General features: G+C 37.7%; 2 long non-coding RNA genes across 2 annotated transcripts in view; both read right to left on the bottom strand.

Annotated features, from left to right (window-relative positions):
* The window catches only part of LOC135224957 (uncharacterized), a 7572-nt gene extending 136 nt beyond the window's left edge, over positions 1 to 7436 (bottom strand). The window contains exons 1-5 of the long non-coding RNA XR_010316843.1: positions 7406 to 7436; positions 6801 to 6911; positions 5524 to 5673; positions 561 to 734; positions 1 to 269 (exon numbers count right to left, since the gene is read on the bottom strand). The exon at positions 1 to 269 is cut by the window's left edge and continues 136 nt beyond it. This is a non-coding gene — a long non-coding RNA (uncharacterized LOC135224957). The remainder of the gene's footprint in view (positions 270 to 560; positions 735 to 5523; positions 5674 to 6800; positions 6912 to 7405) is intronic.
* A 5928-nt stretch (positions 7437 to 13364) lies between these two features.
* LOC135224956 (uncharacterized) lies at positions 13365 to 25406 on the bottom strand. The gene is made up of 3 exons (XR_010316842.1): positions 24836 to 25406; positions 22693 to 22830; positions 13365 to 14433 (listed from the first exon to the last, which is right to left on the bottom strand). It is a non-coding gene; the product is annotated as an uncharacterized LOC135224956 (long non-coding RNA).
* Positions 25407 to 25640: the final 234 nt, after the last annotated feature.

Raw genomic sequence — 25640 nt, 5'->3', positions numbered from 1 at the left:
CAGTAAATGCATTACAGAAGTTAAAGACAATTATAAAGATATTTTAAACATTCTTGTATCATGATTTATCATAGAAATATATACTTTCGTCATCATCGGGGTCGTTGCTTTTATCATCATTAATATTAAACACTTAACAGGAGAACAGACACAGCACTTTACTGATAAAGATGGAATCAGAAAGTGTTTTCACGAATTCATTTCATGAGTCTTTCCTCTCTCTTACTTCTACTCTCGTTCACCTTTGCTCTCTGGAACCGCTTCAGGACCTGAGGAAAGAAGGTTGGTACTGGCTCAACAGAACAACAGAACGTTCGGTCAGCCTTTTTCGACTTCGAAATAGTAGTTTCTGTTTTGTATTAATTTTCTTTTAATGGCAGTCTACTCGTTAAAACCGTTTTTTATCAGTGTCATTGATTTTGCTATTTAAAATAGTATGGCCTGAATGTCACAACTGCAAGTTGATTTTCTGTCGATACTGCTTTAAACAATATCCAAGATGATAGATACCGACGTATTAACCTAAATAATTTATTCCCCTGTTATGTTTATCCTCTTACCTGCACGGGAATAGCACTGATATCAGGTGGGAGAGGTGCTATCTGAGGTCCTTTGAATCTGCCACTGACGCCAAAGAGCTGTAGTCTGTAGATGAAAAACTCGAGGGTGTAGAGATCAGACTCATCTTTCAGGTTGTGGAAAGATACTGCCGTTTCTGATAGGCTGTCGATTCCCTAAAAGAAACAAACCCCGTATGAATGCCCGATTTACTGTCTGTTTGATCTGGTGGTATTTATTCGACAGGTTCATATAATTATTATTATTGTTGATAATAATGAATATCAACTAACATTCCTGAATAATATTTCTCAAAACCTAGGCCAGTAATACACACACACACACACACACACACAGAAACACACATGCACACCCCATATATATATATATATATTATATATATATATATATATATATATATATATATATATATATATATATATATATATATATATATATATATATGTATATATATATATATATATATATATATATATATATATATATATATATATATATATATATATATATATATATATATATATATATATACATATATATATATATATATATATATATATATATATATATATATATATATAGTGGGAACCTCGACATACGAAAGTCCCAACTTACGAAAAATTCAAGTCACGAAAGCAAATACGAAGATTTTTTGCCTCTGCATACAAAATAATTCAGGTTACGAAAGGGCGTTACTGTAAAGTCCCGAGATTCGACCGGACCACCGAGAACAATTTTAAAACTCACATGCCGCCAAACTGAGTAGACTCGCCACCATCCTCCCGCTCTCCCACCATTGGTTCCTGATGCTAGTCACCTCCGTAAGATCTCTGCTATCGTCCCTATTGGTCAGCATCTACCCCATCATGCTCTATGTAAAGGTATCGTTCGGCCACTCCGTAGCAGCATCGTTATCGTACGCACGCGGAATTCGTTCGTTTACATATACGATTTTGTTTGTTAACGTAAATTCGTGTTAGTGATTTCGCTTTGTACTTTATCGTGTAGTGCGAGAACTTAATTAGTACATAACTTAATTACGTATAGTCATGGGTGCCAAGAAAGTTGCTGAAGTTCACGGAAAGAAGAGGATGCTTTCTATGGAGACAAAGATGGAGATAATCAAGAAGTATGAGGCTGGCATGCAGTGAAGTGTGATCGCTAAGGAATACGGCCTGAAATATCCGTCGACGATGGTCACCATCCTTAAGCAGAAGGAAAGCCATCAAATCAGCTACACCTTCCAAGGGCGTGACTATTTTGTCCAACAAGAGGAGCCACATGCATGATGAGATGGAAAGGCTGCTTCCTGTATGGATATAAGACAAAGAAATTGCTGGCGATACGATAACCGAGACGGCAATCTGCCACAAGGCCAGCGCCATTTTTGGCAATTTGATTGCCCAGGCCTAAGATGACGGAGGAGAAGGGACATCGATGCCTACCCCAGACTTCAAGGCTTCTCATGGGTGGTTCGAAAAATTTCGTAAACGGACTGACATCCATTCGGTGGTGTGGCATGGGGAGGCTGCCAGCTTGGACACAAAAGCGGCCGAAGCCTTTATTAAGACGTTCGACGAGATGATGATCAACGGAGGCTACAGTTCTTAGCAAGTCTTCAACTGTGACGAGACTGGCCTTTTTTGGAAAAAAAATGCCGCGTCGGACGTACATCACGGAGGAAGAGAAGAAGCTACCCGTGCATAAGCCTATGGAAGACAGGCTTATGCTCGCACTTTGTTCGAACGCCAGTGGGGATTGTAAGGTGAAGCCCCTACATGTTTATCATTTGGAGACTCCTCGAGCTTTCAAGGCCCACAAAGTGCTAAAGGAGAAGCTTCCAGTGATGTGGAGGGCTAATGCGAAAGCCTGGTTAACGAGACTTTTGTTCACCGAGTGGGTAAATCTGTGTTTCGGCCCGACAGTAAAAAAGAAATTCTTGGAAGAGAAGCGCCTCCCTCTGAAATGTCTGCTGTTGTTGGACAATGCCCCTGCTCACCCTCTGGCCTCGAGGAAGATATCCTAGCAGAGTATTCTTTTATCAGGTTCTTTATTACCGCCTAACACCACCCCTCTCCTCCAGCCCATGGACCAGCAAGTGATATTGAAATTCAAGAAGCTGTATACGAAACATCTTTTCAAGAGATGTTTTGACGTCATCGATACAACATGGGCGAAGCTGATGCAGATTCAGAAACAGTTGACGATCCTGAAACTGTTTCGCAACCAGATCTTGACGAGATCATTGCACTCGGCAAATCCGTAGGGCTGGTCGTCGAGGACGACATCAATGACCTTCTCGAAGGGCACCAAGAGGAGTTTACGACGGATGACCTGAAGGAGTTGGAGGCCATGCAACATAACGTCGTTCAAGAAGAGTTCTCTAGCAGCGGCAAGGAGGAGGAGGAGGACCCAATGACAACGGTAGAAATTAAGGATGCTCTAGCTGCTTTTCATAAAGGGCAATCATTTGTAGAAAAGAGACACCCCGAAAAGGCTTACACAGGTCGTATGCTTGCGCAGTTCGACGACGTTTGCCTGAGTCATTTCAGGAACATTTTGAAAAGCAGGCAGAAGCAATCTTCCTTGGATAGTTATATTTTAAAGAGGCCTTTGGTAGGAGTAAGCAAACAGGAAGATCCAAGTGATACGAAAAAAACAGATAGTGAAGTGGTGAAGAAATTGAAATTTTGTAAAAAACGTAAAGTATAAAAAAGTAAAAAAAAATGTAAAAATCAAAAAAAGAAAAAAGAAAGAAATTTAATTTTAAGTTTTTGTAAAGTTAAGTGTTAATGTTTTCTGCCATTTGTTAATGTGTTTCGTAAAGTTTACTGTTAATGTTTTCTGCCATTTTTTAATGTGTTTCGTAAAGTTTACTGTTAATGTTTTCTGCCATTTTTTAATGTGTTTCGTAAAACCTAAGTGTTCGTGTTTTCTGTCATTTGTCCTCTCCTCTGACGCCACTTTCGGAGATAGCCTCACTCGAAAGGTAAGGTTCCACATTTTACTACATATGTATGTACATACAGTATTTCTTGTACCATGTATACTTATACACTTTATTTACAGGTATGTAGTACATATTAGTAGTACATATGTAGTTTAAGTTAGGTATTGAATGGTCCATATTGATGTATTTCATTGTTTATTGGTCAATTTAGCTTTATTATAAAATTTACTGGGGTGTTTTTTGTAGGGCTTGGAACGAATTAGGCAATTTACATGTAAAATTTAGTTCAAAGATACGAAAAAATCAGGTTACGAAGGCCGCTTCAGAACGGATTACTTTCGTATTCTAGGGGTACTACTGTATTAGGATTCTCCAAAAAGGAACGATTCAAGTAATGCACCTTTAGCAAGCTAAGCCTTTTGAACACTAAAAATCTCAAGATAATATAAAATAGCAAAATGCTGTGCTGTAAAGGAGTATATGAAGTTGAAGGTTATAATTCTAAGTGTTTTTACTATCCAGCTCAGAACTGAGACCACGGGCATAAGTTCTTGCTTTGAGCACACTATTTCTCAATTTCACTAGACATATGGGAATGAACAAGTTGTGTGGATAGTGAATGCCAAGACAGCTGATGCCAGAACAGAATCTGACTGTAGTGTAAACTTCCTGAGCACTGTGACTCGTTTCAAGTTAACTTGTACAATTGGCACCGTGCGTTATGTCTTAGGATGAAGCATAAGTTACCACTTGAAACATAGATTCAGAGTGGGTGAGGCAACCACAGCAGTTCTTCACCTCCTAAAACTTCAACCAAGTGGCTTCTGTTTATTGAGATTCAGTAGGTGGTATTCAAGACAGACTACTTCAATTAAGACAGACTGCTTCAGAAATGATCAGATCATCACCACCAGGGAGAATTACTAATGGGACCTGTTGAGGAAAGTAATAGAGAGGTCCTGCAGAGGAGAGGGACGAGCAGGGAGCCTCTTATCCAGGACAACAGCCCCGTTCTCACCGAGCATGTGGCAATGGCCGAAGTGGCCAACTTTGGCTATGAATTGTTGCCCTCCTTCCCCTTTCGCAACAACTTCACATCATCTGACCTCCATCTGCTTCATCAAACGAGGTTCTACCGTGGTCACTATTTTGGAATCTTGGGAAAATACCTCTGCTATATTAGAGTTCCTGAAGGCTTAGCTTGCATCCACATTACAGTAAAACATCATAAACACATGTCAGCAACCTATTGCATACAATATCACTAACAGGTTGAAAACAAGTCAACAGCTGTAATGAAAAAAGAATCTTTGGCATGTGCTGGATAATAGTATGAAGTACCTTTAGAACTACTGATAAGTCACTTACTTGTATTCAGCCTGTCTGTGGTGCATGTACATTAAGCTCCAGACTTGTGTTAACAGGCAGTCCCCGGCTTACGACAGGGGTTCCATTCTTGTGACACGTCGTAAGCGACAATCATAAAAAATCCTATGAAAACGATACTTTTAATGCTTTGGGTGCATTAAAAGCTATGTAAACTGCATTTTATTGCATTTTTCAACAAAAAAAAACTTAAAATATTGATTATTTTGCATTTTTGGAGTCATATTTCTTCCATGAGATCGGCATTGTAAGCGTCGTAACCCTGGAACATGCGTTGTAAACCTGGAAATACTCGTAATCTCTGATGAATATAACTGAAAAGCGTTGTAACCTCGGAACGTCGTAAGCCGGGGACTGCCTTATGTTTTACTGCTGTGTGGATACACCCATTATCACGCAACCTTTTTTAAATCTTTTAAAACAGGATAACTCTGCTTGATCATCACGCTAAGGTTCGGAAAACTGCTGGAAAAGATGCGAAAAATATCTGAATTTTTAAAAGCTACTCTTCCAAGGCCATATACATTCTTCCATGTATAAGCATAATGAAAAGTGTTAAGAGATCTCTCCTAAATGATAACGGTTGCTTGACCTTATTTGAAACTAACCTTACCATAAGTGTAAATCATCGTATTTGGGTACCATTTCTCCCATATTCCTTTTATGTAATCCACTGGGGTTTTTCTGGTGAAACCTGTGCTTGCCCAATTCATCCCTGGTATCTCCTAAAAGTATTCCTGACTTAGTAAGACACCTTCCTGGAAAAAAATAGGTCATTGTTAAACGAATAAGAAAGCTCAGCCACACCGCTGAATCACATTTATAGCAGATCCTTGAATAAACGACATAAAGGATTTGTTTTTAAATCAGGGTCGAGAACTGGATCGAGGTAAAGTTGAAGAATTTGAACTGTTGGTGGGAAGTGGTCAAAAGGAAGGGCTGAAGGAGTGAACAGTAGAAAGTCCTGAAACTGGGGACCAGAGGGACTTTGCAAACTCGAGTCTCCGGAGCGTATCGAAACAACCTCCATAGGGGACACAAAGTTTAAAAAATGAGTAATCTTAGATCTCTATAGTGAGGAAATATGTCATATATTTACTGAGTATGAACAAGCATACAACGGAGTCAAACATGGGTAGACTATTTACTTTATCACTACCTACCTTTGTACTGCTGACGTCGATGGCTGGAGGTACAGCAATCTGTACCTTTACTACCAAGAATTGCTAAAAGATGCTGATTTAGCTGTTTTGAGAACTAAAGACGCTAAGAAAGAATTTATTAAAACATTACCTCAGTTTTATAAAAACAATATTGTAACTTACAATATTTAAAAAGCAATTTTGAGCTAAAGTGAGTGTGAATTGGAGAGAGAGAGAGAGAGAGTGTGGCTAGTTTTGTCACACTGAACAATGTTTGGAACATTTTTCTCAAGAGCTGGAAAGTTAAGTATCAAAATTTCTTGAATTATCTAACTGATTTTAACGCAAACTTTCACTTACTTCAAAAGTCCCCTAAAGCTGGTGTTGCTATATATAGTAGTATTTCACCTGTTTGTTCTCTCTCTCTCTCTCTCTCTCTCTCTCTCTCTCTCTCTCTCTCTCTCTCTCTCTCTCTCTCTGGTGTGGGGATTCAATAGTTATGATATCTTAAATTATTTCAAATGAATAAGAACCACTTATGAAAACAGGCTGAAAGGTATGCAGCCTACACCATCGTATTATTGGGAATACCAGACGTTGCTATCCTGGTTCATTCTATTGTTATTTTTTATGAGAAAGGATGAAATCTTATCAAAATATTCAGAGAAATGTACACTTTAAGTAACTTGAATTATGCTCAGGAAGTCATAAGAAAGTAAGGAGGATTGAGGAACTGTCCTTACCTAACGTCACGTCTTCTCCTCCGTGGTGACCCATCGGGCAAAGTGAGTTATTGTGATAAGTTACGTTGCCATAGATCCTCAGAGTTTCCCTGCTTAGAACGTAGCCAGCACCTTCATAAGGGGATTGAAGGATAAATGAGGTAATGAAGACAAATCAGTTTAAACATTTACACATACAAGCAAAAGCAACAAGTAAGTCAGCAGAGTTGTGGCAGCCGATCTCCTAATTAACTGATATGATTCATTGTCTAGAAAGTCACTTAGATAACTGTTTGGAGTTCAGTGAAAATTATTTTCCTTTCTCGGTTAATCACGTCAAGAGGTAGTATATCTATTGGAAATGAAGTTTTCTTCACGAAATAGTTTATTCATGGGATGTAGATTCAATTGTACCAACTGTATTATACGGAAGACTTTTTGCGCCATCATGTAATTTTCTTAATCGGACAAAAATTTTTAAGCGGTTAGTTAGTGTTTGTTGCGTGCCATCCTTATGGAAAGGAGATAGTTGTAAAAATAGGCTTTCTTGTCTAAAAATAAGTTCAGTTGCAAGACAGAAAAACGGAGTTTTTAACAAGTAACAGAAAATTGGAGCTATGCCTTACCTCCACTTAAGTAACTTGTGGCTTTGTCCCACTCAACGGAGTGCCCACGTTCCCCACCTAAGCCAAATAGGAAAATTATGGGTCATAAGGTGTCAAAAACGTACCTCAGATTTTCCATGATGGCATAACTGAAAACAAAATGTTTCCATTTATTCTGTTACCAAATCAGAAATTAACCCTTAAACGCCGAAGTGGTAAAAATCAAAACCTCTCCCGAATGCCAGGCCTGGTTTGGAGTGAGCGCGAAAGCGGAAAAATAATTTTTTCAAAAAATCACAGCGCGCTTAGTTTTGAAGATTAGAGTTCATTTTTGGCTCCTTTTTTTGTCATTGCTGAAGTTAGTATGCAACCATCAGAAATGATAAAAATTATCATTATCATATATAAATAATGCGATATATGATAGCGCAAAAACGAAATTTCTTATATAATTGTATTCAAATCGCGCTGTGCGCAAAATGGTTAAAGGTAACAACTTTATTTTTCGTTGTAATGTAAACTAAATTGCGATCATTTTGGTATATAACACATTGTAAAACGATAAAAGCAACACAGAGAAAATATTATCACAAAATGATGCATGAATTCGTAACGCGTGAACGTAAAAAAAAAATATATTTTTTAAATTCACTATAAATCTAAATATTGTTATAGAGACTTCGAATTTGTTTCAAGATGAAGTTAAATGATGGAATATTACGATACTGTAAGAGTTTTAGCTTACAATTGCAGTTTTCGACCCATTTCGGACGAGTTAAAGTTGACCAAATGTCGAAAATTTTTTTATAAATTTTTTTTTATATGCAATTATTTCGGAAATTAGAAAAGCTACAACCTTCAAATATTTTTTTCCTTTTATTCTACATGAATTGCGCACATTTTTCATATATAAAACTCTATGAAATGCCTAATATGTACAGAGCAAACTTTTCCGAGAATGCGATGTACACAATTCGGAGATTTATGGCGGAGAATCCGCGCGCGGAGGGAAGAAAAGTTTTTTTCATAAATTCACCATAAATCGAAATATTGTGCTAGAGCTTCCAATTTGTTGCAAAATGAAGGAAATGATTGAATATTACTAAAATATAAGAGGTTTAGCTTACAATTGCGTTTTTTGACCATTTCGGTAGAGTCAAAGTTGCCTAAACCTGAACATGGTTTTTTTCTATTTATCGTTATTTATATGCAACTATTCGAAAATGAGAAAAGCTACAACCTTCAATTATTTTTCGTTGTATTTACATGAAATTGCGCACATTTTCATATATAAAACTTTATGTACGGCTAATTTAAAATGGTGCAAACATTACCACAATCGCACGTATGATTTTTTCGGAAGAGTTACCGTGCGACGTAAGGAAAATGTTATTTTTTTCATAAATTCACCATAAATCGAAATATTGTGCTAGAGACTTCCAATTGTTACAAAAAATGAAGGTAAATATGATTGAATATTACAAAATAAAATATAAGAGTTTTAGCTTACAATTGCGTTTTCGACCATTTAGGTAGAGTCAAAATTGACCAAAGGTTGAAAATTTGTCACTTATCATTTTTATATGAAAATATTTCAAAACTGATAAAAGCTACAACATGGGTTGTTTTTAGTTGTATTGTGCATGAAATTGGCGCACCTTTCCATATTTAAAACTTTATGTAATGGCTAATTTCAAATGGTGCAAACATTACCACAATCGCATGTATGATTTTTTTCGGAAGAGTTACCGTGTGGACGTAAGGAAAAGGTTTTTTCATAAATTCACCATAAATCGTAATATTGTGCTAGAGACTTCCAATTTGTTTGCAAAAATTAAAGTAAATAGTTTGAATGTTACTACAATATAAGCGTTTTAGAGTTACAATTGCGTTTTTTTTACCATTTTTCGGTGGAGTCAATGTTGACCGAAGGTTGAAATTTTGGCAATTATCGTTATTATATGAAAATATCTCAAAACTGTTAAAGCTACAATCATGAGTATTTTTTTGTTGTATTTTAAATGAAATTTCGCACATTTTCATATATAAATACTTCATGTAACAGATAATTTCAACGGTGCAAAAATTATGTCAAAGTGACGAAATAATTTTTGAGATGTGTCACTGATACTTTTTAGTGCGATAAGAAAGAAATTCGCGCTTGTGCGCCTGCGTAACGATTGTAAAAAAAAACAACGCCTTGATCCGTGAACTCCCAGCATCCCCAAGGCGCGTGATTCAAAAGTTTTCGGCTGGTAGGCCTATAAGTATTTTCCACAAATTTAAAAAAAACTTTTTTGAGTCGACGTATGGTACGTCCATTCGGCATATGGGGGACATTTTGACTCGACGTAAAATACGTCCATTCGGAGTTTAAGGGTTAAAGAGTTATGTGACTTGAAACTAAATCCTTGCAAATAGGATATAAAGAGGGTATGAGAAAGAGAGAGAAAGACTTACACATACAACAGTAAAAAGGCAAGTTCTTTCTGTCTGTTTGTTCGTTATGCACGCCCAGGCTATGAAAGGTAGAGCTACCAAATTTTACCATAGACTCCCCTCCCCCTCAGGAAGGTTTTAGTCAAAATCCGAAATTCGAGTGCCATTTCTAAGGAGCCTTGAACCCTCTTTTTCATACCCCCTTATTTTTACAACTTTCGGAGTTAACAGCAAACTCTTCGGGTTTTTCAGAACTTCTTTGACCTGACAGCATCCAAAAAATGATTACTTATTCTGAAAGTGATTGCATAATCCGCCCTGTAGGGGTTGTCATCACAGACGGCATGCCCCTTTTATCCCGAGCAACTCCGGTTTACAGCAGCTAATATATATATATATATATATATATATATATATATATATATATATATATATATATATATATATATATATATATATATATATATATATGTATATATATATATTAAAGGACCTCATTGAAACTGGATGGTATGTAGTGGAGTTATTTACTCAAAAAAATTATAAGCCTTCAAGGACAACCATTTCTAATTGCTAACGAGGATGGTTGTCGTTGATAGCTTGTCACGTTTTTGAATACCATCCAATTTGAATGAGGTCCTTTTAGTAAATGTACTATTGAACAGAGCAAAATAATTATGTAATAAGTGAATAGACATACTATGTATGCTCCAAGTAAAAGAAACGAAATAGTGGGTTGTTTGCAATTAGGAAACCCAAGTGATGCGCCAGAGCGGTGTTTACCTTCAGATAGGGGCGGCACAGATAGTGCCAGGGAAATTAGCTCGAGCCTTCTCACTATCAAATGAATCAAGTACTCCAAGTCTCTCGCCTGCGACGGGAATAACACCTCATTGTCACCTCATTGTCATCATAAATCAGTTTAGTGTCAAAATCAATCAGATTAGCCTCATCTCGCTTGACTAGTAAAGCTATACAACGTACCTGGTGTGGCACTATAGTAGATTCACATCAACTGTGTATTTGATGTCTAGGCCAGTCCCTTACAACGCTCCTGATTGGCTGTTGATAAGCATATGGACAGGGCTGGAAACTCTGTCTCTCTCGAAAGTTCACATGGATAGGATCTATGTTCCACCTCTCCCTGAGGGATTACGTCTTTCAAAAGTATCCCACAGGAGAGGTGGACATACATCCTGCCTATATGAATTCTCGAGAGTGACTGAGAGTTTTCAGCCCTGTCATAGGCTTATCAACAGCCAATCACGAGTCGTAAGGGACGAGCTTGGACATATATATCTATATATATATATATATATATATATATATATATATATATATATTATGTAATACTTAAATACTTTCTGTACTTTGTTTAACATAGATCATCATAAATTCTCTTCATCCAAAATTTTATCCTGCAAGAATTGACTTACGTATCATCATCAGCTTTGTAGAACCAGTCAAAGTCATTGAGGTAATAATCGTACAAATACTTGAGAGCCTCCCGCGTCTTCCCCACAAATAATACCTGTCTTCTCTGACACCACTCAGCTTCACTGATTCCAGTTTCTATCTGCAGGCGACAAAGCTCCTCGTTAGTAGTGTGCAAAGCTTTTTTGTTATTATTATTATTATTGGTAAAGAAATGCACAGTGATTTCATTATGAATACACACACACACACACACACACACACACACATATATATATATATATATATATATATATATATATATATATATATATATATATATATATAATATATATATATACAGGGTGTCCATAAAACCCAGTACCATTACAAGCAATAATTACTTGTAATGGTACAAGGACTTTATGGACACCCTGTATGTATGTTTGTATATATATATATATATATATATATATATATATATATATATATATATATATATATATATATTGTTACAAACGTTATATTTTGGCATTTGTTTTCTTTTCTTTCCCTTCCCTCTAATAATTTAGACGTTTGGAAGTAACAGAATTTCCGAAAACAGTTTAGAAAGTAAAGTTGTTTTGGAAGAAACGTACCTTTCGTCCACATCATAAAGATCCCCCAAAGGTCTGTGACATGTCCCATATGTCATTTTCAGAATAATAAAAGGACGGACTGCCTAGAAGGACATTTTAGGATTTCCCCTTCCTACTTAATGCGGAAAGCCAAGCGTTTAACCCTTTTCCCTTCCCCCTTACAGAAGAATGCCCAGGGTCATTAGCAGCCAGTCATTATGGAGTGGCCTTTTATTCTTTTGCTGCTCTCAAATCCCAAGCAATTTACGCTTTGTAGTCCTTTTCTGTCTTCTGGGGCACTGGCCCTCGTGTGACTTCTATTCCAGATACCTGTTAAGGTTGAAGCATCCCGCTATATACAGTCACAACAATAAGACAATGACTCTATTATCCCTCGTCTGGCATACAGAGGGCCACCACTACTATATAGAGTAGTAGCAGGAGTTCGAGTCAAGGAGAGAGGAACCGCTGTTGGACGAGCATATCGTATGGTTGACGCTCCTCTTGTGTCAATAGAAATGTTGCTGATCATTAGTCCATCCACATAAGCACCTGCTACCTGCCGTTACCTGAGGACTTGACGAGAAGTCCGTACCTCGATGTCCTTCGATGCTGCACCTGTGGAAATGAAGGGCATGCATACCATTACTGATGATCCTCTGTGTCTGCATTGACTTCATGGAGCCATGTTGCATGTTTGTGGTGTGATACCAGATTGCTTCATATGTTTTACCAGAGTCTTGTACTTGGTTCGGCTTCGGGAATTTCCTGGTAGTTGTCTTCCCCTCTCAGTTGGTTGTATAGTCTTTTTTGGTTGATTCTGAATAGTTTGTTCTGTTGTTATCCTTTATTCCTGTTCACGTGCCGTTAGGATCTTGTGTGGTTTGGCTCTAAGTCTCTGTTTTATATCTTTTGTTGTGTTGCTTAGTTCCTTCTCCTATACTTTGTATTTTTTGTTCAATTCCTCCCTTGTTTTCTTGCTTCTTGGCCTCTTTTCTGCCATTTCTTTCAGTTTACTCATGTCAGATCTCATCACCATGATTTGTTTTTCCAGGCGCCTTTTCCAAGGCGGTTGCTGTTTTGGTATCTGCTGGGTTGGTGGTTGTATCCCCATGATATATACTATAGTCTTGTGTATTTGTCTCCTTATTTCATTAACTTCACTTATTATTAGTGTTACTATTAGTTCTTGCTATTATTATTATCAATTATCTTAAAGGAGAGGAAAAAGCAAACGAATGTTATACGAATGTTATACATAGTTGCAACTTCTTCTTGTAAAGCTAACCGTAGATATTTGTTTATAAGTTTGATATGTGACTTTTATAAAGTTCAAGAAGTTGAACAGATAAAGGAATAGAATTAAAAGGAAAAGAGGGAAAGCAATGCTAAGAAAGCTTAGTTTTCTTACCCACAGTTACGGAAGACTTACTTTCTTTTATATATTCTCATCACTTAACGGAGTCAATGGGGAGAAGAAAAGTTGCCTTTGAAAAAATAAATATTCTCTAAGAATAGGATACTTTTGAACTAAAACTTGTATTATCTTTAGTTGCTAATGCATCAGCATCTCCATTAATATGGGCTGCACCAAGCGTCTATAATTCAGAGGGTATTTTAATCAACAAGTTATGAAGAATCCTAACGTTGACATGAAAAACTTTGGCGTTGTAACCTCGATGATCAATGTTGTCGAAATCAATATTTCAAGTGATATTTAAACGTTTATAGATATGCGATTTGTCAAAGTAAATATAAGATTTAAATAAGGCGTAGTATGAAACATAACATTTTTTCTAAGAATTTTAATGAAGAATTGCCGGCAATTCCTACTCAACAAAAGCTTTTAAAGGTTTGACTGGGACGAGACAGACTGGGTTAGTCACCTAGTGTAACCACACTAACAGGAATTGCGTGAGATTCAAGTGAAAATTTTAAAACAATAGAACAAAAGTGGTCTTCTGATGATATCTCTCCCCCTCTCTCTCGTTTCCTTTTTTATAACCTTCCATTCCTTGTTCTTATCATTCCACTTCTTGTTTTTGTTTGTTGACATGGTGTTTTTACGTTGCATGGAACCAGTGGTTATTCAGCGACGGGACCAACGGCTTTAGGTGACTTCCACTTCCGAACCACGTCGAGAGTGAACTTCATCACCAGAAATACAATCTCTAACCCCTCAGTGGAATGCCCGAGAATTGAACTCGCGGCCACTGAGGTGGCAGGCCAAGACCATACTGATCACGCCACTGAGGAGCATTTTTTGGTTTTACCATTCCATAACTTGCTTTTACCATTCCTTATCCAGGAGAGGGCATCAGTTTGTTTATGGGTCTGCTTGTTGCAAGAGCGAGGGCTCACTTTGGCATAAGACCAACACCTGTTAACAGCAACGGAAGTACAAGACTTGACTTACCTAACTTGTCACCGAAGAAGATGAGTTTGTCGCACCGCTTACCCCAAGTATCCTTGACAGCTATGGCGTTTAAGTTGTGTGTTGGGGGGTTGTCATGACCCAGCATAAGATAGAGGTTTTGTTATTTCTCTCATCTGAGTTCGTTTTGATTGATGAGGTGTTGTCTGTAAGCAAAAAGAGTTACTTTAGATGCCTTAGTGTCATTATGCAACACAGATGATTACACATATTCAAACACATATGGTGAACACCCGGAGGGACTTACTATACATACATCCATACATACATACACACATATATATATATAATTCTATATCTATTATATAGATATTATATATATTTATCTATTAGTCCTAATATCTTATCTATATATATTAGATTATCTATATATATATATAATAATATAATAATAATATATTAATATTGATATATATATATATATATATTTATATATTATCTAGATTAATTATTTAATATTAGTAATTATAGATATTTATTAATAATATATCCTATATAATTATATATTATATATTCTATTAATCTATTAATCTATATATATTTATATCTATATATATATATCTAGATATATATATATATATATATGTGTGTGTGTGTGTTTGTGTGTGTGTGTATGTGTGTGTATGTGTGTGTATGTATGCCATCTGGGGGCTCGCCATACGAAACGAAACACGACCCCCTGTAGAACATTGGATTTCCCCAGAGAACACAAATCGATGACTGAAGGCTGAATCAGTGATTTTTATGTATTTTCAGGAACTACAGTAATTTATTTGGGAAATAAAAATCAACCAGGAATGTAAAACATGTCAAGCTTTTGAGTCATATGTTGGACAAAGAATTATTAGGTCATTTTTCAGGTGTGAGAAAACACAACTGATCATTGAATTATGGTCTAATATCCTGCACTGCTTTTCACTCATGGAAACCAGTGTCTTGTCAGAACTCTGTGATAATAAGTCAGTTAGTAGTATACCATATCGCTGTCTACACTCGCATCCTAAACTGGTGACCATCAAAATGACCCAACCCACCAGCTCTCCCAATAACTAGGCTATGCCGCTGCTGCATCTCTTCAGCTGCCCACTTTCACGACACAACCAAGGGTCTGGTTCTGTAAGGCAGAGATGGTCTTCAGGTCAAAAAAGATCACGTCATCGTCACGAAAAGCTGGTGTCGTCCTCGAATTCCTACCCGACGATGTCTCCGAACAAATAGCAGGCTGGTTAGCCAAGAATTTGAAGGCACAACTAAGGACATCCTAGAGCTAGAAGATTCCTAGATAATGTAGGAATGGCAATAGGAGATCAACGGCCCTCATACGTCTACAAGTAACTCCGACGGCTAATAACAACCCCTGCCACAGACAGACAACCAGAGACATTTCTGGACTTGGTGTGAGAAGCTTTCCTGGAGAAGTTGTTGTTACAATTCCCAACACATCTACCAAGCCCCTCAAGGAATTTCTCAGAATTGTAGATGCGATTCATCTGTCCCAAAACTACAAGAGGGAAAACAAACAACTGTCAAATCAGACAATACAGCCCGACAATCACCATGAACAGAGGATCAAAAAAGAAGAACGACCGAAGAGCCTTTGCTTCTTCCACTTATTCTATGTGGAGTTATCCACAGTGTCAAAATAAAGTAAAAAAAAAATAACGAGGTTAGCTCTGGAATTAAGACGTAGAGAAACTGCAAACAAGGGATAGCAAATAAGTAGGTATGTTTACTTAAAGCAGCAGAATTAAATTAGGAAACCTTATTATCAGAAAGTAACGTGACAATTGTCTCAAATCGAGAAAAGGTTCCCGCAAGACTGACAGAAATTCTTTTTTTTTTAAAAGGTTTCTATAAAAAAAACTGACGCGGATTTATGTTACTCATACAGCAAGGTTTTACAAGAGCATTGTATGAAATATGTCACGATGCAGAAGAAAAGTATTTTGGCTTCAAAACCTCTACCATATTACTTTGCAGTTGTGTCTGTCATTGATAAGTAACACGTTTTGTAGTGATTGCATAGACGGAAGGGATTGAAACGGTACAATTTACATAGCTATTACAACCTTAGTTACGTAGAGAACTACATTTTGTTATTCTGCCGACAGGATTTCCTTCACTCGTAAGTCAGTGACTGGAAACCGGAACTTCCAGCAATTTAGGTGAACTTATTTGACCAGACAGCATGGTTGCATACTATATTCTCGACGTCTCTAGCAAAATGTTACACAAGTTTCCAACAGAGAAGTTTTTTCGTGAACTAAAATTCGTCCTTGGCATTGGATTGACAGCTTATCCAAGTAGATGATGTAGAGTTTTCAGAGTTCATGTTGCCCTCCAACCAAACCCCCGTCCCCGCCCCTCTCTCTCTCTCTCTCTCTCTCTCTCTCTCTCTCTCTCTCTCTCTCTCTCTCTCTCTCTCTCGTGTACTGCACTGCATTGTAACCAAAGGCCACAGGTGTGTTATCCTCTCTGTCTACTATACCACTTATGGGTGCTATTACCGTCGCACTTATTTGTTTTTTATCTTTTTTTACTGAAAGCTTCTATGTGATTAAATCTCTACCACGCCTGTTTCAATCCTCTCATTCTCTCCGTGTCAGCAGCTAGGTGGGAAATTGTGTCTATGTAAATGGCAGAATATCATCTGATTTAGTTTGTACAATTATTCTTTAGCTTTTGTTTACAACGAGGATTGTTCCTAGCACAGTGGTAGGTACCTACCACTGTTCTGTTCAGAAATGTCTTATCTCAGATAACTGCTATGGACACAGGTGTTCCTGATCAGGTGTGGTTCCAGTTGCGGACTGTACTTTAGGTAGCGTGAATCCAGGTAAAAATGTCACAGGAAAAAGAGTCGCAGTCATCTATGCTGACCGGTAATAAATATAGGCTGGCTGGTCAACAGCGTCGCATAAGTTGAATACCAATAGGTTTGCATGGCGTCAGTCAATAGGTGGGTAGTCTTGTTTCCACTGCTTATGATTAAAAAATTCATAAATACCTTCAATCTATGAGATTGCATTTATCCTAAATTTATCCTAGAAGAAGGCATTGTTTAAAGTCTGCTTCATATCCTATACTCGGTTGTTTTCCATCTGTCCACCCGCCTGTGGTGTTTGCGTATGGTAGCACTGCGTCCCGGCTTTAGATAGTTACATTCAGCTTACATTCAACAATAATAGCAATATCCTATTTCGAATATTAACGGTGTAATTCGCATACAGTAAATTATTGAAACACATTTTAGTTGCAAATTTACACCCAGATATCCTTTTATTTACCTAAAACTTACACATAGCGTAACTATCTAAAACCCGGGACGCAGTGTTACCATACGCAAACACCACAGGCGGGTGGACAGATGAAAAAAAACAGAGTATAGTTTGTATGGTGTTTTTACGTTGCATGGAACCAGTGGATATTCAGTAACGGGACCAAAGGCTTTACGTGACTTCCGAACCATGTCGAGAGTGAACTTCTATCACCAGAAATACATATCTCTGACTCCTCAATGGAATGCCCGAGAATCGAACTCGCGGCCACCGAAGTAGCAGGTCAAGACCATACCGATCACGCCACTGAGGCGCTTATCCTAGTTTGTGGTTTATTGCCAAAATGTTTACTATTTTTAAGAAAGGTAGTACGTAGGCAAGAGCCAAAAAATTATAGTTATAACAGTGATCAATCGTTTGGTAAAATTATATGATACGGTTTTGTGCTCGTGACTTGAGAAATGGCTGAAACCATATAGGGAACAAGCAGATGCCCAGAGGGGTCGTGGCTAAAAAGAAAAAAGGAAAATCTGTTTGCAGTAGTTGCTGATTTCAGTCAAGCCATCTAGTACCCAGAGAAATGTTCTCCATGGTCATGAAGCGCTGGGGATGTGGGGCTTTGATACTGGCGTGACTTGTGGCAGTATAATGATAGACTATCGAACAGCATTATCGGAACATCTATTCTGACAACTTCAGCTGGAGCTCGTCAGGGCAGTTCCACCTCCCGCTTGCGTTTTATTTTGTACATAAATAGCCTCATTAAGCTTTTTAAAGAAAATTGTAATCCTGATGGCTTTTTGTCATGGCTGCATTCGCTAGTTTTGATGGATGATATAGTCCTGCTTGCCACGAGCAGATTAAGCGTTGTAAATAAAAGTATCTTCAGTGAAACAATATTGCAATAATTATGGTGTGAAAATTAATCTAGCTAAAAATAAGTTTTTGTGCTATCAGAAGAGCAGAGCAGGATCAGGAAACAACGTAGGTTGTAGATATTGTAGTGGAGCTGCTGCTGATGGTTCCACGTCGTTGTCGGTTATGGCTCATGCCCAGTCCAGGGTGACACATGCCAATAAATTTGTTCCGCTTCTGAGTGAAAGGAGTGACATCCCATTTGTTGTCAAGAAGAGAATCCTTGATGCTGCTTTGAAGATCTGCCATTCTGTACGGGCATGAATCTGCGCTGAACGCCGACCTGAGGCCCATAATAAAACTGTCTAACTGGGCGCTGAAAGTCCTACTTGATGTTAGAAAAACTACTAGTTATATTGAATCAGGGCATCCACCGTTGTTTGACATAATTCGGAGCTGGCAAAGAAAGTTCTTTGTTAAAATGCACTGGGAGCTGTCTGTGATGGTTGACGACCTTCTAATGTTAGTGATAAATACCGTATTGAATGAAAGGTATAGCAACCGAACATAATAATATTATCTCCATGTACTAATGCAAGAGCAGATGATGTCCAAGTCGCTGTGGAGACGCTGCAGCATAATACTTTGAATTCAGAATCAACTACACAGCTCTTCAGACTTTCATCTCACTCTCTGGCGGTGGAGGTCCATAGGTGGGGTAGGGGGGTAACGGCTGTCTACCGACGGAGGAGCCGTTTGTACGTGTGGTGCCATGTAGACAGCCGCACGTGATGAATGGAGAACATGTGCAATAATACATTTAATGCTGTCGTCGTATGTGTAAGGAAAGTACTGACACTCATGAAAAGGTGTTGTTCGGTATGTTGGATGTTGTGATTTTTTGTTTGTTTTGTTTTTTTTTTTATTCTAGAGTATATTTAGTATTATGCTTTGCAAGGAAAGTTGTGGTAGTTAAGGTTTTTAGTTTATTTAGCTGCATTTACAGTGTTATTTGTAAACGTAATATGCTCAAGATATTATACAACATAGTTTCAAGTGTTCTAGTTTAGATGTTTTTTTTATTCTAAAGATTTATATGAGCATTTTGATGTACTTTTATTGGACCATATCCAAGAGCTTTTAATGTTAATAACTGTGTCTGCTGTGGTCAGTGAACTTCTATCTATCTATCTGTCTTTCGTGACTGAGAATTCCTCAGACCACTGAGCTTATTAACAGCTCTCCTTGGACTAAACTTTTATTTACTTGGCTGCGAACCAATCGGTTACTTAGCAAGGGAACCTACAGCTTCTTGTGGGATCCAAACTACATTATATCGAGAAATGAATTTCTAATTACCAGAAATAATTTCCTCTGGTTCCGCATTGGTGTCAGCAGGAGCGAACTCGGGCTACCAGATTGATAGGCGAGTACGCAACCCGCTATGACTTTCATTGACAAGTCTGCAGTTCCAGTGGTAATATCGTAAAAAATATATATTATATGATTTTTTTAAACACACTTTTATAAAAATGCACTAAAAAGTGAAAAAATAAATGTTTGAGGCGCCAGTATTTTCTTACAATTAATCATGTGTACAAAATTATAGCGTGGGCGTCAAATATGAAAGGAAATGTTACAAGAAAATAAATATATACCTTTATATTTTTTTCAGCATTTCCTTTCATGTCTGTTGCCCACGCTTTTATTTTTGTACACTTAGTTATCGTAAGAAAATCTTGGTGTGTCTCAAAATATTGATTTTTCCCTTTTCAGTTCATTTTTAATAAAAGCGCATTTAATTTTTTTCTATTTTGTATTTTGTACTTTTTAGTTTTGAGAGAAACTGTAACCGATTTATGATTGTAGCTAACGAAATTGAAATCCTGTCGAGCCAAAGAAGGTTTGAAAAATCCGTAGAGTTATTAAGTTATTCTACCGAGTCAAAGAAATTGTGAAAAATCCGAAGAGTTTCATGCAAATCCTGAGATACGAGGAAAGGCCATTGTAGGGTCACTAGAGGTCACTGCTGACCTACTGATCATGTAAGGTTGTATTGTCACAGGGGTTGGTTAACCATACAAAGTGTCAATTCCATCGGACGAAGGAAACAGGTCGAAAATTTAGTTACAATATTTGACCAAGACTAACAACCAAACAGACAAAAATGCAAGCTAAAAAAGTATCATTGAGCGATTATTCATCACCAGAAATCTGAGAGAAAATAGGATCTTATCGGTAGTGATCATCAGGAAAAGATAAGTGAACAGATCAGAAGCAGCTCCCAATTGTGGCGGAGGATTGTAACCAGAATACCGGTAGTCCCTTTGGGTCATGTACCTGTACGTTCTAAATGTCCTGACCCCTCACACTTAATAACTGTGAACCAAGTGGTCTCCCACTTACAGATTGCATCACCTGATATTGGAGATGATTCATAAACGCTCCTGTGAAAACTCATCCTTTCGTTACATCACGCTGGGCAGAGAGGTTTCACCAGGGCCTTTGCTAACATGCACACACGTTTGCAGAGGAAAGTAAAGTCTCTTATGAATGATCACCTTAGGAAATGAACAGGAATTCCAGCATTATCCTTGAAAATTCTGTTCTATATTTCACGACCGACAAGAGCATTGATAAACTCTTGTCCTTCCTAGATGTCCCTGTACAATAAACAGAAAGTTCTTTCCTGACCTTAGCCAACTACAAACCCATAAAGACTGGAAGAACGCTGAAGCAGTAGTTGGAAATCCACGAACAAAGAGCCAGGGAAGATCTGACATCACCTGCAATGGATCCATACGTAGCAGCATTATAGAAGAACAAATTAAAAAGATATGGAAAATGTAATGGCTAGACCAGCTAATGAGAAAATCCTAATTTACCGTCAGACACCACACCCTAGAGGGAAGTAAGGCACTGAAAAGGATGCTTGTCAAAGTTCCACATGGTCTGTAGACGTGGAAGTCGGATTCCTCAGAAGCCTAGGACATGGTGGGTCCTGCAGATGCGCAACCCCAGACCTTGCGCAACCCGATGTTTTCATGACGAGAATCTGCACTACATTTCGGGCAGGAAGAAGGATCAGATAACGTGCACAACGGTCTAGAAAGCGTGTGACCCAAGATATTTTAGTTAACCTACTTGGGAAGGAAATGTGAATCTCTCAAACGTAGTGAAGTTGAACTCACTCCCGCGGTCCTGTAAAGACGTCATCATTATCAATGGAAATTATTCACCACGTATTAACAGGCCATGAAAAAGCGCGACAGCAGGTCTCAAAAGGTCAAAAGGTGTTGGAAGAGACCGAAATTTTAAGCAATTTTAGTCAGCTCCGCGTAGCAGGCACCTCCTCACTTGTCACAATGAATAACTGAATGCACAAATTAAGACTGATTCTTATCTTCGACGAAGAAACCTTGACGTTTTCAGCAGTGATGGCGAGAGAGAGAGAGAGAGAGAGAGAAATAACAAGCAGCGAATAAAAATGATAAAAACATATATGATTTAGACCAAGAGAAAACACAGAGAGAGAGAGAGAGAGAGAGAGAGAGAGAGAGAGAGAGAGAGGGTAGAGATAAAATGCACCGAATAAAGATGGTAAAAAAAAGTATACGATTTAGACAAAGAGCAAACAGACACACACCCAATCGCACAGACAACTTTGAAAGGTCGTCTGGTTCATCCACCTGACCTTTCTGCTCGTCGGAAACGGAGTTTTGGATAATTACTTTTACTTCAGGAAATGTAAAAATAACTACTAGTCACTTCCGTGACCCACTTAACGTTAATGATGTAATGAAGTGACTGGGTCTTCAAGTATGCAATGAATTAATCTTACTAAACTAGTGAAGGACAGAAATCTTATATATACATATATAAAATATATTAAAAATATATACACATTAATTTTGTCTTTTCAGGTGATAACGGAAATGCCACTGATCACACAACAAGGTCCATATTATATATATATATATATATATATATATATATATATATATATATATATATATATATATATATAAACTGAATCACGAAAGTTTGGAACGTGATAAATGCACAAATAAAGTGAAACACTGGAGTAGCTGCAAGATCATACGACTCAACGTCGTTTACTGAGTCGAAAGATTTTGCAGCTACTCCAGTGTTTCACTTTCCTTCGTGGCTTATACCTTTATACAAACACACAAACACACACACACATATATATATATAAATATATATATATATATATATATATATATATATATATATATATATCAAACTTACCTTTTTGACCAAGGTTAAGCAGCAGCCCACTGAGGAAACTTGCCCGGAGAGCAAGAGAGGAGGTGTCATAATATATTATTAGGCTGCTTATAAAGCAGCCGGTGCACAGTGCCAAAACCACTGTTAAGCTCCTGGCTCCTGGAAGAGAGAGAGAAATATATTATTGGCTGACTCTCGCAGGATGAAGCTTACATCAATGTTATGAGTTAAACTTTAACCCGATGGAAACAACAACAAAATTTGTCAGTTAGAAAACAGTATAAGTTTGTGATATCAACAACATAAGGTTTGTTTATTTCTTATAACTTAACTGTTAAGCCAATAACTTCGCTTTCTCTGACTTTTTCTTGCGGAAAAAAATGTGATATATTATTGACTGTGTTTTGAAGAACTTAGACCTATCCTGGCAAGTGGCCCACATAACACAAGTCAAATGATCTCCTCTTATTTCGAATGATACAAATAGCAAGATCATTTTCCGCTGTTACTCCATCTTTTCGCTTTTCGGGGAGTAAGCCTACAAACTATCTTGTCGCGGAGGGAGGGGTAGGAAAGGTCAATGGAAAAGCTTAAAAAGGTCTGAAAACGGTGTTTCGCGTTGAGTTAAAGATACAGGAATTTTAGGATAGGATATTTATGATTTATCTATTAGATGAAAGTGTAAAAAAAATAATATGCATATTAAACAGTACAGAAACCAGTTATTTTTAGTCAAGTATAACTTATATATTATATTATTATATTTTTATTTGGTGAAACATTGCTCTATTTGACCGTAAATTCCAGTATTTTCTTTGCCGTAAATTCCAGTAAGCTGCAGGTCGGACCACACCTTGCACCATGTAGGAGGTGATTGGCCTCCACAAACTTACCCAGTTTAAATCTTAGTAAAAAAATTAAAGAAAAATAAAATCACAACCACTTTTCCATAAAACATTTCGTTTTCGTAAGTTGTAGATACGCTTTCCTGTTGTACAAAATTGAATTTGGAAGGATATATTTTTTAAAGGACTTTCGGTATTTTGTCACAGCTGTTCTATCACTCACTTTTCACAACTAACAGAATAAGGGCAAATAGAGGTGATAGCATGACAGGAGACTTTCATACACGTATTACTTCTCCTTGGCAACAAATTCTACTAGATATGAAGTCGCCATAGATGCCAACTTTTTGAAAAAACACAGAGCGTACTCACAGAACAATTGAGATCACTTTTGAGTCTGTTGAAAAGAGAATGGAAGAAAATAAGGTCATAATCTCTTCAGCAGGTAAGTAGAGCCACCAAAGCCCTTTTTGATGATTCATGAAAAGAAATGAAGCGCGCGCTTATATGTCAGAAATAATACTTTGTTTTTTTCCATCTGTCCATCCGCCTGTGGTGTTTGCGTATGGTAACATTGCGTCCCGGGCTTTAGATAGTTAAGCTATGTGTAAGTTTTAGGTAAATAAAAGGATATCTGAGGGTACATTTGCAACTGAAAAGTGTGTTTAATAATTTACTGTATACGAATTACACCGTTAATATTCGAAATAGGCTATTGTTATTATTGTTGAATGTAATCTGAAAATAACCATCTAAAGGCCGGAACGCAGTGTTACCATACGCAAACACCACAGGCGGATGGACAGATGGAAAAAAAACAGAGTATAGTAATGGAACGTAAACCAGCTGAGCTGCCGCATTCTCGGATTTTGATGTCTTTAGAACGATCACATCTAACACCAAGAATGTTCTATGAAAACCTGGGCTCTAAGAAGAAAAGAGAAGTAAAAGCTTGAGCGAACAGAGATGAAGAATGCCGATGGTGGGATTATGGAGGTGATAAAGGAGAGTCACGATTGAGGTGGTAATGACATGGATGACGAGGAAAGAGTGAAGAGGGCTTGGGAGGAACCTGAGAATTAGACGGCGAGATGAAGCGAAGGAAGACGGAGAGAAGAGGTTCGGTAGAGGAGAAGGCGCATCAGGCAACCGACCCCTTAATGTATAGGGATAACAGTGCGAAAAAAGAAGTTAGCACCAAGAAACCAACGGTCATCGGCGATTATAACAACACTTTTAATAATTCGGAAAACAAAACAAAAAAAATCACGAAGCAGAATCGAATAAACCTTAGCAGAAGGTTGCAGACAGGAGCTTACCGTTTCTCATGGTTGCAGGTGAAAGACTGGTACGACGAAGTGGGCAGGACCATTTTCGGGTTTACGTGTCAGCACCTTCGACGGGAAAAACACCTGTTGTGACACGTGTGTATTTGGTGAATAACAATAAAAGTTGTAAAAAGTGTCGTTAAGTGTCGCCACTGGTATGGCAAACTGCAAGTACGGGGTACTTATTGTATGAAGAGGTTATAGCAAATCCCGTCAGAAAGCAGTGTGTCAGTGACATATCCCAGTCGTATAGAGTATTCTACGTCTTGAATTTCCCCTGAATTTTTGCAGGTCGCTCCAATGGCACCGTCCTCGCGCTGGTCGTTAGAGCTGCGTTGCAGACACCTGCAGCCATGCATAATTACGGTACAAAGTTATCATTCAGTCAATTACTTTTAACGAATATTCGTACGCTACGCAGTTATGTATGTACATTTATGTAAATAAATTCTTCTGTTAAAGCAGGATACGTCTCCAGTATAGAAGGCCCCATTATTATAAAATTAATTTTCAATATCCAGTAGATATATTTTCTTCTTCATAACATTTGAAAGCACGTATCCTAAAAAGAGGAGTGGAGTGGTATTTGAGAGGTTGTTTTCCGTTCTGGAATGGGGACGTTTGGTGTTTTTGCTGCTTACTGGGAGAGTTGTTGTCAACGCGGTTTGTACTCAATGGCGTAATGTTTGCAAACTAGCGTAGTGTTTGAAACTGCATGATTTACCCGGACTCTGACCTTGCGGTCTGACGTCAACTTCGGCTGAGAAACAGAGCCGTGGAAGACATAATATGAACG

Source organism: Macrobrachium nipponense, chromosome 12 (assembly GCF_015104395.2).
Source record: "Macrobrachium nipponense isolate FS-2020 chromosome 12, ASM1510439v2, whole genome shotgun sequence".
NCBI classification, from domain to species: domain Eukaryota; kingdom Metazoa; phylum Arthropoda; class Malacostraca; order Decapoda; family Palaemonidae; genus Macrobrachium; species Macrobrachium nipponense.
This window is presented reverse-complemented; position numbering and strand designations above follow the sequence as displayed.